The 16,458-nt window shown below is 39.1% G+C and overlaps 1 protein-coding gene across 1 annotated transcript in view; it reads right to left on the bottom strand.

The window, feature by feature from the left end:
* The window catches only part of FOCAD (focadhesin), a 310,658-nt gene that overhangs the window by 293,352 nt on the left and 848 nt on the right, over window positions 1-16,458 (bottom strand). The gene's annotated exons all lie outside the window — the stretch shown is intronic.

The raw sequence follows: 16,458 nt of genomic DNA on the forward strand, positions 1-16,458 counted from the left end.
CTAAAAATGTGTGTTTCCTCCCTCCCTTGATACCATGTAGGACAGTCAAGGGAAGCGAATGATGGAAAAGAATTTAAGTTTTAGGGATAAGTAGAGCATCTCTAATCAAAGACTAGGATGGGACTCTGTATGTAAGTCACCAGCTAGAGAAATAAGACATCAGCGCCCACGGTTAGGAAAGGCATGAAATTCCCATTCAAAATATATAGTTGACTTCTAACTCACCTGCTGAAAACCTTTCAACAGCATCCCACTGCACTTTGTAATAAAATTCAAAATCCAAACCACGGCCAAAGGGTCCTACATGATTTGGTCTCACACCTGTCCCTCAGTCAAGGAGCTTTAGCCACAATGACCTCCAGTTTGCTCCGTGAGCCTCCCAAGTTCTTTCGATGTGCAGGTCTGGAACGCTTAGGCCCCTCAGCCTCAAGTGTTTGTGTCCTTGCTGTTTAAACAGCTGACTCCTCTCACTGTTCACATCTTCCCTTGAGCCTCCCCTACCCCCCAGCCCCAAGTGCTTCCCCACTCCCTACCCTCAGTGACCCACTATTGTATCATTCATAGCTTTGGTCGCAATCTCAAACGATCATCATATAGTATTTCTGCTGCCTCTCTCTCCACCTCCCAGTGAAATGCAAACTCCTGATGGCAAGGACCTGGACTCTCTTTTTGACCACTATACCCCAGCATATAACAAGTACCTGCTCAATAAAGATTCACTGAATGAACACAAAGCACAACATGAGATTCAGAACACCATGTTGGATGAAACAGCTCCTATGTGCCACAACATCCACAAAACACTATAAGTAACTAATCCCATTGGATCTTCACAATAACTCTGAGGTAGATACTATTAACTCCATTTCCAGTATGAGAAAATAAGAGCTCAGAGAGGAAGTAACTTGCCTGAGGTTATACAGTGGTATTAACAGCCAGGATTTATTGAGAATTTTACCATGTGCCAGGCAAGCATAGTTGAAGCTCTTTACATGTGTTCTCTCACCCAATATTCAAAACCCCATGACGTGAGAACTATTATTATCCTCATTTTCATATGAAAAACCGTGTGAGGCAAAGGTCAAAATTAACTGCCTAATTATGTAAGAAGCAGAGCATGGATATGAACCGTGCAGCCTATGAATGTGAGTCAAGGTTCACATTCTTAACCACTCCTCTATAAAGTATAGTTGACACAGAGTTCCTGAAAAATTAAAATAATCCATTAAGGCAATTCACTCAGAACCAGGCACATAACAAACACTTTTTAGATGTTAGGTATTATGATTCTTGGTCTAAATACAACACATTGTTTTTTTCTATTATATCTTGCTGCATCCCAGGGAATCAAGCAAATCTTTAAAAACCAAAACAAAAACCTAGGTTTGGATATACAGTGTTAGATCAAGTTCCCAAGGCAGCTCATCAGCATCCGCAAACAGCTCTGCACCTTTGCATATATTGCAATCCTAAAAACGTGTAATCAAGTCTGATGCATGAAAGTCACATATTAAAGGGCTGCTCCATGCCGAGCACAAAACACAAAAATTATCAATCCAAACTTAACCCTCATCCTGTGGCACCATCACCAGCAACACATCTCCCACATCTGTATATGTTTTAAGATTTTATACTTGTATTTCGTTGTTGATCATTCACTTTAAGTCCAATGAGTACCTAACAAAGGATAAAGACTGGTCACTTTCATCATGGCGACTGGTATCAATCTGTAGTAAGTCCATGCTTCTTGCCATTGATATCAAGGCTTTCGTATTTAATTTTCCATATTTTAAAATCAGTAAATATTCACTGAAATAGATGAAAGCAATCATTGCCCAAATAATTGCTCAAACACTACCGCACAGACACAGATGGCTACACGGCTGCCAAATGAACGCTTGGCTGGCACGTAGCCCCAACCATGTGACAGCTCAAGACACATCTCAATGAGACAGGGGACGCTTTCACTTCTAAAAACATGCAGGAGTTTGAAATAACAGTGGAATGTTCGGGAAGAAACGTTCAGAACCAGGAAGATCAAGAGGAGGCCACTGAACGTTCTCAGTTCCTGCAGCTGCCTCAGAATGCAGAGCTTGAACTATGACTTGGTATCACGCTCCATGCAAGGAGAATATGAGGATATGGTGTACAGGGGCCATACTACAGAGCTAGGCTCAATTTCTAATGCCCCTTCCAGCTCTGAGAGGACTGTCACCAATCCTCAAGATGTAGATCTCCTCATCTCATCCTGAAGGGGCTAGCTCTACCTGTGTAGCAACAGCACACTACTGAAGGAGTATCTCAAGCAAGAAGGATTCCTCACTGACCAAGCCTGCTGCATTTTCTCCTGGACTTTCAAGTTTCTTGGGGGAAACAGCTGAGCCTTGTTCACCTCCTGCTGGGCCTGGCATGTAATAAGCAGTTAATTAATGTTTTTTGAGTTACTGTGTTTAGCAGAGTACCTAATACACAATAGACTCAAAAAAATGTTAGAATCAGAATTCTACTGTTTATTTTGTTTTCAGATCAACTTTCCAAAACAGAAAGTGAGAGATAGAGAAGAATCTATATCCAAATCTCTCTCAATAATTAAGATACGTGAAACAGACCAAAATAAATTAATAAGAACCAGACATCAAAAATAAATAAATAAGTTTGTAAATGACTCTATTTTCAAATTAATACAGTAAGCAGATTCAGTTATCAACACATTTAGGGTTTGAAAATAATTAGCTCTTTTTAGACCGACTCCTTTTTCCCGGCTTTTTTAAAACTAAGCAAATAACTTCTGTATAGGGAGCATAAAGATGAACTTCAGCCAAGCCCAAATCCCAAATCAGCAGAATCCAAATTAGTGAGATTTTATCACACTGTTACTCATTTTGGTACATCTTCTTATGAAAATAAAATAAAAGGTCAAAGAACACATGTAAACACAAGACTGCTTCATCACTGTTTCCAGCTGAATCTAATAGAGATGGAAAATGGGTCTTTGTTACTTGAATACATCATAAGTTTTACATGAATGCTTCAGTTGACAGCTATTATTTATCATAGCTATACTCTTAATCTGCTATGTATTACAACCCTTTAAAAGCCCGCAGTATTACCTCTGTGTATTTCCCACTGGGGTAAAGGCATTTTAAACACATAATTACCCAATGAAGTAACATTTACTAATTTTCCATTACACAGCTAGCAGTATTCATGCCTGTTTTTACTTGTAGGGTTCTTAATAATCAGATATTAGTTAACCTTCACAACTATACTGGGCAGACGATCATTAGTAAATCCTTTCACATTAGTACAGAGACACCAAGCAGTATGTTCAAGAAAAGGATCCTGCAATGAAATGCTAATATCCAGTTAGCAGAAGAAGAGGAGGAATGGGAAGGGGAGGAGGAGGGGGAAGGAAAGAGGAGGGGGAGGGGAGGAGGAGGAACACCTAGCTGTCCGTGACAATTATTTTTAATTGCACAAATTTTAAAACCAATACATACAATTTTCTCATGTACAGGGTTCAATGGAAATTTTCAACACTATGCTGGAAGTAAATGACTGACTAGATGAACAGCAGCGAGCCAGCAACTCACAATGAAGCCAGTGCTCAGAGCTCCATTTCAATCTCAAAAACTACTTCTGCCTCTCAGTCCAAATTCAAACTCTATTTATGAAATTGCTCCCAATCTGTCTTACCTCCAAACTGATACAAAGGTCCTCAAAGGCCAGATCAGCTCTGGAGCAAAGCCTCAGATATAAGGCAGAATCAGCATGGTTCCCAGGACCACAAGCATCTCCCCAAGCCCCAACCCACCATACTCAATTCCATAGAGAACTTAGCACAATAAAGCTGAAAGTCTGGGGTAGGTACAAAACTAACCCACTCTATGGGAGTGGGCAGTTAGGGTACTTACTGATCATTTGACCTCAGTGTTTGGCACTTCTTGGCTATATCCCAAAGTGTGGCATACATGCTTCAAGTTCTATTCACCTCCCATTTCAAAAGTGTAAGAATACAAAAGGTTTAATAGCAAGCATCTTTTGGGCAAAGTTATTCACTGATTGATCTAAAAGGTAAGCTAAGGGGCTTCCCTGGTGGCGCAGTGGTTGAGAATCTGCCTGCTAATGCAGGGGACACGGGTTCGCGCCCTGGTCTGGGAGGATCCCACGTGCCGCGGAGCGACTAGGCCCGTGAGCCACAACTACTGAGCCTGTGCGTCTGGAGCCTGTGCTCAGCAACAAGAGCGGCCGCGATGGTGAGAGGCCCGCTAACCGTGATGAAGAGTGGCCTCCGCTTGCTGCAACTAGAGAAGGCCCTAGCACAGAAACGAAGACCCAACATAGCAATCAATCAATCAATCTTTAAAAAAATAAAAAAATAAAAGGTCGGGCTTCCCTGGTGGCGCAGTGGTTGAGAGTCTGCCTGCTAATGCAGGGGACACGGGTTCGAGCCCTGGTCTGGGAAGATCCCACATGCCGCGGAGCAACTAGGCCCGTGAGCCACAACTACTGAGCCTGCGCGTCTGGAGCCTGTGCTCCGCAACAAGAGAGGGCACGATCGTGAGAGGCCGGCGCACCGCGATGAAGAGTGGCCCCCGCTTGCCGCAACTAGAGGAAGCCCTCGCGCAGAAACGAGGACCCAACACAGCCAAATAAATAAATAAATAATAATTAAAGGTGCTAATAATTTAAAAAATAAATAAATAAAAGGTAAGCTAAGGAATATGCAGGTAAAATATTGATTAGTAATGTGAAAAACATAAAGAGTTTTAATAATATAAAGAAATGCTCATGACAGAGTAAAAAAATTGAAAGAAATTTTTATACACAATGGTGAACACAACCAAGTTTAAATTATAGATATAAAGACACAAGATTAAGGAAAAAAGTGAATATGCAAAAATGTTAAGTTCATTTCTGGTTAATAAGTTGATGACTGATTACATACTATTCCTCTCCTTATATTTGCTACATTTAATTTGCCCCCCTACAATGGGCATACATTACTTTTTTACATTAAATAGAAATTATTAATTCTCTTCAAATAAAAATGTAAGATCAATTTTTTAGTCTCAGTAAAAAAATTTGTGATCTTATTTATTCACTTGAAACCATGGTCTTTTATCACTGTCTAAAGAGGCAGTTTCACCACAGCACACACCAAGATAAAAAGCCTCACTTGATCCAATTACACTGCTTATTAAGAGCTATTTAATGAGAGAGTCACACCTTTGAGTTATTAGATGCTGTAATGGTCCTGCAGAGTTCCAAACAACTAAGCTAACAGAATTACCTTTGATTCTAAATTGTTTGCCAGAAGATTAATCCATCTATCCCTGAAAAAAATTAAGTGTTCCTCCAGTGTGTTCAACTTCCTCCAATCTCATTTTAATCAAGGATGTTGGCCTCAGTCGACAGAGGTATTTTTTAACAGATTTATTGAAGTATAATTGATGTACAAAGAAATGCACTTATTTAATGTGTGCAATTTGATGAGTTTAGACATGTGCAAACACCATCACCACAATCAACATAATAGACATATGCAACACCTTCCAAAGTTCCCTTGTGTCCTTTTGTTTTAGTTTTTTGGAGTGCACAATACCGTACTGTTAACAATTGGCACTACGTTGTGGAGCCGATATGTAAAACTTATTCATCTAGCATGACTGAACTTTATAAAGGATAGTTATTTTTAATTGCTTAAATTACAATACAAAGAGTTTAATTTTTCCTTTAACTTTCCAAAAATGCATATACAACATAATACCTAAAAAACTGTTGTCATCGATAGATAAATTTTCGGGTGGTCTTTACATGTTTTGGCATCTGTCAAAGAATAAAGAAAGGTCTTTCTGATATAGTGACATTTGGACACAGACTGGGAGGAAATAATGAGCATTCCAGACAGAAGGAACACTAAGGGCAACAACCCTGAAGTAGAAGCACATGTGGCAAATTCAGGGAAGACCAAGGACACCAGTATGGTTGGTGCAAGTGTGCAAGCTGGGCAGTGAGAGATGACAGAGTGAAGCAGTGGCCCAGATGACAGAAGCCCTTGTAGACGCTGTGGGCTCTGAATGTTCCTGTGTGGCACAGGTAGTCCTAGATGCTTTGGGACAAGGGGATGGCATACTTGACAGTCATTTTAAAAAGTTCATTCTGGCTTCTCTGGAGAACAGGCCATAAGTGAGCAAGGATGGGAAAAAGGAGACCCGTTAGGAGATAATGGCAATAATCCAGGAAAGAAACCATATTGCCTTGGACAAAGAGAACAGCAGTGGAGATGGTAAGAGGTCAGAGTTTACACATATTTTGACAGAATTTGCTAATGGACTGGATGTGGAATGTAAGAAGAGTGAAGGATGACCCCAAGGTTTTCGGTTCAGACAAGTGGAAGAAAGATGCAATCACATACTGACACGCAGAAGACTAAAGGAGTCTTGTTTTTGAAACAGTGCAGCAATGCGCAAGTCTCCTAAATCCATGGGGTGCAATTTTCTTTTGTCTATGTCAGGAAGGAAAGGCTACATGACAAAAGGGTGCTAAGTGCAGAGAGTACAAGCTTCATCTTCTTCTCAATTTTATTTGAAGCCAATGTTCACTATAACAAAACAAATGTTAAATTTTGTATGCTTAGCTCTAGCCTGGATTTGCATTCAATTCATACCCAATACCAATGCTGCTGTCAGCACATGCCCCACTTTCTAATCCCCATAAGGCCTCAGTGGCCTGCTAAACCCTAACTATCCTACATAGCGGAAAATCTCACAAAGTAAAAAGACAGAGATATAAAGGAGGAAGGGGAGACAGGCAAATTAGTATGTAGGTGGGTAGATAATCCTTACTTCCCTATTCACTCAGCCTTCATTGTCCATTCCATTTCATAACTCCTTCCAAGCTTTATGTTAAATGTTCACTACATTCTGAAGGCACTGTGAATGTGAGCAAATTTAGGATTCAGGGAGGGGGAATGGGAAAAATTGGTTGTGAAGTGATACTGTAAAGAGAAATGTGAAGAAAATGAAAATGTATTCATTTCTTAAAAAAAATAATCTTTAAAAATATGAAGTCACTTTGTTAATATCTAATTGATTTGTGAATCAATTGTTGCTAAAACAATTAAGTTAAAGGATGATGGGAACTTTATATTAGAGGGCTCTGAATGATACCACCTGAACCCAGTGATTCATCTTAGCATCATTAAAAGTGAGAAACCACACATTGTGTCCTTATGATGTGAAGGAATAAGAAGACATACACAGAACCCTCCAAGAATATTCTTGCCTAAAAAAATTCAAACTGGGGACTTCCCTGGCAGTCCAGTGGTTAAGACTCTGTGCTTCCACTGCAAGGGGCACAGGTTTGATCCCTGGTTGGGGAACTAGATCTCACATGCATGCTGCAACTAAGAGTCCACATCCGTAACTAAGAGCCTCCATGCCACAGCTGAAGATCTCGTATGCTGCAACGAAGATCCCATGTGCTGCAACTAAGACCCAGTGCAGCCAAAATAAATAAATAAATAAATATTTTTTAAAAAAGACCCTGAATAGCCAAAGCAATCTTGAGAAAGAAGAACAGAGCTGGAGGAATCAGGCTCCCTGACTTCAAACTATACTACAAAGCTACAGTAATCAAGACAGTATGGTACTGGCACAAAAACAAATATAGATCAATGGTACAGGATAGAAAGCCCAGAGATAAACCCACACACATGTAGTCACCTAATTTACGACAAAGGAGGCAAGAACATACAGTGGAGAAAAGACAGCCTCTTCAATAAGTGGTGTCGGAAAACTGGACAGCTACATGTAAAAGGATGAAATTAGAACACTACCTAACACCATACACAAAAATAAACTCCAAATGGATTAAAGACATAAATGTAAGACCAGACACTATAAAACTCTTAGAGGAAAACATAGGAAAAACACTCTTTGACATAAACCACAGCAAGATCTTTTTTGACCCACCTCCTAGAGTAATAAAAATAAAATCAAAAATAAACAAATGGGACCTAATTAAAATTAAAAGCTTTTGTACAGCAAAGGAAACCATAAACAAGATGAAAAGACAACCCTCAGAATGGGAGAAAATATTTGCAAATGAAACAACAGACAAAGGATTAATCTCCAAAATATACACACAGCTCATGGAGCTCAATATCAAAAAAAGAAACAACCCAATTAAAAAATTGGTGGAAGACCTAAGTAGACATTTCACCAAAGAAGACATACAGATGGCCAAGAGGCACATGAAAAGATGTCCAACATCACTGATTATTAGAGAAATGCAAATCAAAACTACAATGAGGTATCACCTCACACCAGTCAGAATGGCCATCATCAAAAAATCTACAAACAATAAATGCTGGAAAGGGTGTGGTGAAAAGGGAACCCTCCTGCACTGTTGGTGGAAATGTAAACTGATACAGCCACTATGGAGAACAGTATGGAGGTTCCTTAAAAAACTAAAAATAGAACTACCATACGACCCAGCAATCCCACTACTGGGCATATACCCTGAGAAAACCATAATTCAAAAAGATTCATGTACCACAATGTTCACTGCAGCACTATTTACAATAGCCAGGTCATGGAAGCAACCTAAGTGTCCATCAACAGATGAATGGATAAAGAAGATGTGGCACATATACACAATGGAATATTACTCATCCATAAAAAGAAACGAAATTGAGTTATTTGTAGTGGGGTGGATGGACCTAGAGTCTGTCACACAGAGTGAAATAAGTCAGAAAGAGAAAAACAAATACTGTATGCTAACACATATATATGGAATCTTAAAAAAAAAAAAATGGTACTGATGAACCTAGTGGCAGGACAGGTATAAAGACGCAGACGTAGAGAATGGACCTGAGGACACGTGGTGGGGGGAGGGGGAAGCTGGGATGAAGTGAGAGAGTGGCATGGACATATATACACGACCAAATGTAAAATAGCTAGCTAGTGGGAAGCTGCTGCATAGCACAGGGAGATCAACTCAATGCTTTGTGACGACCTAGGGGGTGGGATAGGGAGGGTGGGAGGGAGATACAAGAGGGAGAAGATATGGGGATATATGTATACATATAGCTGATTCACTTTGTTGTGCAAAAGAAACTAACACAGTATTGTGAAGCAATTATACCCCAATAAAGATCTATTTAAAAAAAAAAAAACCATGGTGAGAGCATGCGTCAGATGTTTGAGGAAGAGCAAAGAGGCTAACTGAGCAGAGTTAGTGAGTGAGGGGAGAGTAGTTGGAAATGAAGTTGGAGAAGCAATAAAGGGGTCAGATGGTGGCAAGCCTCACAGCCCACAGTAAAGACTTTGCTTTTTACTTTGGGTGGCAATGGGAAGCCATCAGAGGGTTTTGGAAGAGAGAAGAAATCTTAACTTATGTTTTAAAAATAATCACTTTGGCTACTCTGCTGACTATATGGTAGGAGACAAAGAGAGAATAGATCAGTTAGGAGGCTATGGCAGATTGCAAAAAAATGGCCCCAAATTCTTCCCTGTTCCTGTATGCACATTTCCTTACAAAGTACCTTTGCTGCTCCTCTCGTAAGTAGTCTATTTCAACATCCCCTTGGATTTGGGCTGTCTTTGTAACTATGAACAACAGTGGGAGAAGTGAAGTTGTGGGAATTCTTAGTCTATATCTCAAAAGGCCATACAGCTCCCTCTCGCTCTCTTGGCTCTATTAGACCACGGTGTTAAGAAGCATGGGACAGCTTATTGGTCCCGGTGCAGCAGAGATAAGCCATCCCAGCTGAAGCCTCCAAATCCACTCATTTGCTACATGAGTGAGCCCACCAGCAAAAGAACTCCCCCCACCCCAACCTCCCCAAGCCTGATCCAAATTGCCAGCCCCAGAACCATAAATAAATGATTGTTGCTTTAAGCCACTAAATTCCGACGGTGAGTGGTAATAGATAACTGATACAGAGGCTGTCACAACATCAAGGACATAGACAATGGAGGCTTAGACTAGAGTGAGAGCAGTGGGTAGTGAGAAGTACTCAGAGTCTAGACATATTGTGAAGGGACAGCCAATAGGCTTTCCTAATAGTTTACAGGTGGCTTGTGAGAGATGAGTCAGGGATGACACCCAGGTTTTTCGCCCAAGTCATGGAAAAGGTAAAGTTTCCACGAATTGAGATGGGGAAGACCACAGGTGAAGCAGGTATAGGAAGAAAATCAGGAGCTGAATTTGAGATTTCTATTCGTCATCCAAAAAGAAATGCTGAGTAGGCATCTGGATACACAGAGTCTAGAGTTCAAAGGAAGAGGTCCAGGCAAATATACATATATAAATATATATTTTATATATTTATATATATAAATAAATTTGGGGGCTAATAGGGTATTATTAGTATTTAAAGCTAGTATTTAGGACCATGAGGACTGAGCCCAGGAACTCTTCAATATTGAGAGGTCAGAGAGATAAGAAAGAACCAGTAAAGGAATTGAAAAGGAGCAGAGGGGTAGGAGGAAAACCAGGAAGGGTAGCATCTTTGATACTAAGGGAAGAGAGTGTTTTAAGAAGCAGAGAGTGATCAACTGTTTCCAAAACTGCTGATAGGAAATGGTAACTATGTGACAGGATACAGGCTGTGGCTCATACTATGGTGGAAATCATTTTGCAGCTTCCAAATGTATCAAATCAACATGCTGTACCTTAAACTTACACAAAGTTATGTGTCAATCATATGTCAATAAAGTTGGGAAAACGATCTGTCAAGTAAAAGATGAGGATTAAAAACAGATCTTTGGACTTAGCAAAATGAAAGTCATTAGTGACTTTGAGGAAAGCAATTTTTTTTTAGAGTAGCAAGGGAGAAAGTCTGATGAAAGTGAGTTTAATAACAAATGGGAGGAAGTAATCGGACACATGAGTATAAGTTTTGCCATAAAGGGAAGTTGTGTGGTGGCATAAGGAGGAAATGGGGTCAAGAAAGAGTAATTATTTTAAGGTAGGAGAAATAACAGCATGTTTAGATACTGAAGGGAATAATCCAGTAATGAGGGAAAATGTGATCTTGCAGGAGAGAGAGACGCTGGAGCCAAATCCTGGAGTAGGAGAAAGGAATCTTCGTGCATGAGTGAGGAATTCTCCTTAGAAACACAGAGACTATTCCACAAGACTCTCAGTCCTAAAATAATAGGAGGGAAATCAGAGGGAAATCAGGTACACCCACCTCCCACATCCATGGCAACTGTCATCAGTTATCAAGGCATTTTTCACACCTCCGAGACCAGAACCAACCTAAAAATGCTCAACATAACCTTCCAGGCATCCTAATAGATGGGAGTTGTCACATGTGATGAGAAGTACAGCTGACTCTTGAACAATGTGGCGCTGAGGGGCGCTGACCCTCCCTGCAGTGGAAAACTCGCATACGGCTTTACGGTCGGCCCTCCCTACCCACGGTTCCACATGCATGAATCCAACCAACCATGGATCGTGTAGTACTGTAGCACATATTTATTGGAAAAAATCCAAGTATAAGTGGATCCTCTCAGTTCAAACCCATGTTGTTCAAGGGTCAACTGTATTTGCCAAAATATTTTGGAAGTCCAAAGGTCAAAAAGAGGTGCAAAAAGCAAAAACCCTCTCCTTTCTCGTAACATAAATATTCATTGGAGATATATGTTATTTTTAAATTTGGAACTAGTTCTATACCTGCTATCCTACTACTGAAATTGTAATTATTTGATGGATAAAGTTGATAACAGGAGGCTTCACCAAAACCTGAAATCCAAACTACCATTTTTAACTTCAAAGCCAGCCATGCGCTTCAGAAAAACTGTCACCCTCACGCTCAAATCTAACTTTTTTCTAACCTGCCTTCCTCCTCACTAAACACTAAACAGTCCCAACCTTTTGGACTCGGATACCATGGTCAATGAGTTTTGTTATTAGATGCTCAGCCTCGTCATTAGATGTTTCCCCTACCTCTTAGGCCTACAAAAACTAGACTTTTCTTCTTTGCTGGCCAGTTCATTGAAGGCTAATCATCCTTCCAAGCTCCAAGGCTCAGAAGAATATTTCCATACCATCTACCCCACACCTCTGAGGGTGCATATCCAGGTATCTTCATCTCTCATGTATACTGATCACTACCACTGGCAATCTAAAACCTCAGAAACGATGGTCTATCTCATAGTCTCTCTCTCCACCCTGGGTACACAATCATCTGGGGTCAACGTCTAGGTGAGTGATTCATCCAACACACCAGTCTCATTGTTCTTTAACACCTTCATGTCACCTCCATTTCAGCCATCTACATCCATGGCCAGACCCTACACTCCATCAGCACTCTAAAACTCTGAAACTCCAATATTCTACTCAGACTACAGAGTACTTCTATCCTATCAGCTATCTCCCTTATACCTACCTACACATGTGTATTTACTTCATTCTGACTTCTAATCCCTTGAACCAATTATTTTCTCTCAATCTTTCAGCCTGCTCCTGGCCTGGTCATCACCTCTATCCAGTCTAAACCTCACATTCCATCACTTCAACCACCATCTTGTCAATAACTTGAATTCCCTTGCATTCCTACCATAGGTACATTACAAAATCCAAATACTGGATCATTCCAACTATTCATAATCTCTAGTTCTACTGAATTTTGCTATAGAAAGTCACACAATTATATGAACTGGTGTCACTACAAATGAATGCTCCTTGCCTAACTGGTAAACTTTCCCAAAATCTCTAGTCAGCTTTTTCTTCCATTCCTGATGGCATTTGACAGCTGACCATTCTCGCCTTCTCAAATTCTCTCCCTCCTTGTCTTCTAGAGCTCCACTGTCATTAAGCTGTTCTTTCTCAGTCTTTTTCATTGGATCATCTTCCTTATATGGTGGTGCTTCCCAGAGTTCCTCTTCTGTTTTATTCTTTCTTATTCCACAAACTCCGTCTTAGGTATCACATCCACTCTCAACACTGTTTTCACTATCACTTATATGACAATAACATTTTAATCTCTAGATTACCTAGAATCCCCTTCCTCATCCCCAGAAGAATGTGGCCAACTGCCCACTGAATAGCACCAATTGTGACCTAAAGGCATGTTCAAGACCGATCTTATTCTCCCATACATGTGATAATCCTCATGTGATTCCTATCTTAGGAAGTCATAAACCTAGGAGGCATCCTTGACTCTACCTTCCCCTCATCCCACATATCCAAGTGGGCACCAACTTCACCATCTTAATACACCTTGCATCCATCCTATCCTCGAGCTCCACTGCATAATTTGGAGTTCTATCATATCTTGCCTTCACAATTGGGCCTTGCTCCACTACAATTCGTTCTGCACATTGCCATATAAAACTGATCTTAACTTTCCTCCACTTAAAATCTCTTCCCCATGGACCACCACAGCCTGAAGGATAATGTTCAAAACCTTTAACATGGTGGGGAAGAGGACCTTTTATTATTTGGTGTTTGCTTACTTATTAAACCTCATCTCTCTATTCTCTCCTTAACACATTAAAGTCTGTGTTTTGTCTGTAACTTATTCATTTGGCCTTAGTTCTTTCTTGTGCCTACAATGCCTTATCCACCATCCTCAACAAACAATCCCTACTTGCTCTCAAAATTCAGTTCAGATGAAAATGTCTCCAGAAAGCCTCTTCTGAATGTCCTAAAATCTCACACTCACACAGTTTTCCTCTATTCCCCACTATACTTGACACATACATCTAATTATAATATTTATCTCATTGTATTTTGGCCTTGTCTGTGGCTTCCAAGCAATACTATAAACTCCTGAAGAAAAGTTAGGGACTTGGGACCAGAGCAGGTGCTCTGTCTTTACTGAGTGAAAAAATAAATAATGAATACAATATCTTTAACACGTATGAATCTGTAAAAATTCCATTTATTTACATGTTTCAGCAATTCAAAACAACTTTAATAAAAAGTTTCCTCCACTCCCTCCATGTTTTGTCCTAATAGCATATGCTAAAACCTGAAGGTCTGATAGCATAAATCAACCAGTTCAATGACGGTTAAATAGAGTAAAACTCAAAGTAAATTCTGAGAGCAGCAAGGCCAAAGAAAAAGGTTTGTCAAAAGAGGAGGGAAAGATACACCCCAGCAGCCAGAAAACTTCATAACAAAACTATAGTTCAACATTCACAATTATAACATTTGTTCAACACGCTTATCAGCCAAATTAGCAGTCACTTTATCTGACCAAAAAGAGATTAGAGGATATATTCTAAAACAACAGAAAGAACTGAAATCTTCAGGTTAGAAGCTTGAGTGGAATGTGTCATTGGTCCCCAGTAAGTGAAATCATGAATCTTTAAATAAATAATAACAAACTTATCTATGCAGTTCAAATTCTCAACTTCCTTGGGCCTAAAGAAATGTTCTCCCTTCATGAACAATGGAAAATTTTACAGTATTTAATGTCATAGCTTTTGAAATGTCTTCAAAATATATAAAACTAAAGTAACTCAGGCTAACTGAATGAAAGCCAATATAAATTAACAAAATCTTTAAATCATAAATGCAATTATATTACTTCCAATGTGGCTTGGAACAAGTTAAAAAATTATGAGGCCAGAAGTACTTGGTGGACCCAATTTCTAAAAACAACAATGTTCAATCTATTGTTTGAAAAGAGATGGGATCTTCCACATTGCTTGAAAAATCTGTTTCAAATAATTGAAATGGGAGAAAAATGACAAACATCCCTTGTCCTATTAGCTTAGCAAATTTGTTTCCTATCGAGTGGAAATAGTACACACAACCTCCAAGCAATTTATCACTAATTGTGAATCAAAGATTTATATTATACTTATATAACTATATCATATTGTATTATATTGCTCATCTCTAGATCTGTAGTACTTGTAAAAAATATAATACTTATAGATTTCACATCTCCTAAAGAAACATCTATTGCCCACCTGATCAAAGTTTAAATTATCACCCAGGTTTTTTGAGATAAACTGAGCTCATTGTCATCAATCAAGAAATATTAAGATCAGGTTTTGCTATAGACCCATAAATAATCCTGAAACTACTATTTCCTTAACATTTCTTCCAAATATAGGTATAATTTCACATTTCATTGTGTTTTTCTCCCGAAATTTTAATTGTTTTTCCTTCACACAGATATTTTCATGTACACCTGAATCCCCTGAGTCTCCCCAAATTTTAAACCAGAAGACTCCACTTAGATTTTTTTCCTCAGCTCTAGCATTTCTCCTCGGTCTTCCCATCTTAATCTGCTCCATTTCTAGAACAAGAAAGATCTAGCAAAAGCAAAATTTTTTAAAGTTCAACTTTCTTAAATTTTCCAAACCCCTAATAGTGATATAGGGGTTTAATTCACCTAATGGTTTGTGAACAATAGTCAAAAAGTATCACAAGGCTCTGAATATTATGTCTCAGAAAAACTATTCTAGAAATTTAACACCTGCAGGAAGGCCAAACAAATTACTTAATAAGTACCATCAATCAATCAACAATGAAACACTATTGTTACAACTCTATGGGCATTTTTATTCTCAAACTAATGATTTATTTACCTTTTGGTTATCAATTCTCAACTGGAGACAGCAATCAATTAAAATCCAGTAAATTTTAGGTTGATAAAATAAATGTTAACAAAGACATGATACTGAAAGACATTAGCCAGGTGATGACAACTACCTAATATTAACCAAGTAAGCAAATAACCAAGGCAGAGGTTTTAGTTACCACTAATCTACTAAAGCAAGTAAAAATGCTTCAAAAATTGCATTCTTATCCAATGTTTTTATATCATATCTTTAAATGTAACATTAAAAAGCTCCTGATTATTACATTTCAAAATTTAGATGAGTCATAGTGCTTTGAGTGCAGGAATTGGATGTGAATCAAAATTGTAAACATGCACTTGCTTGCTAGTCAAAAAGTCAACATGGACAGATTCAGGAAGAGTAAAACATATAATCTTAAAATATATCCAGGGTTTTTTAAATGGTCACTTCTCAACTGTTAACACAGTTCAGTAAACATGCAATCTGCCCATCCTGTCCTTGAACATCTCAATATTACTAAATATTTCTAACCCCATCACCTCACTTTATGGATAGGTGCCTGAGACCTAGGGTCTTTAGCGATACTTAGCAGGATTATGCCTCAAGGCCATCATGGTCTGAGGCTTACCAGAGGTGAAAGTAAGGAAAACTGAATGAGGTCCCAGAAGAGCTATAGCTTATGATACAGGATCATAAGCTTCTGTGCCTAAATCTAGAGCCTGAAATTGAGTCATCAAATCTAGACAATAAAACTGGCAGATAAACTGGAAGAAAAAGACAGGGAATGCCCATTTTAGTTTACGGCATAAGACCTTGACCATGAAGGAACACATCAAAAAAGTGTTGAATAGATGAATGATTGATTGCATGATACTTGATAGCATGATTTCATTGATTTTAG

Source organism: Balaenoptera borealis (genome assembly GCF_965194805.1).
Source record: "Balaenoptera borealis genome assembly, chromosome: 8".
NCBI lineage: Eukaryota > Metazoa > Chordata > Mammalia > Artiodactyla > Balaenopteridae > Balaenoptera > Balaenoptera borealis.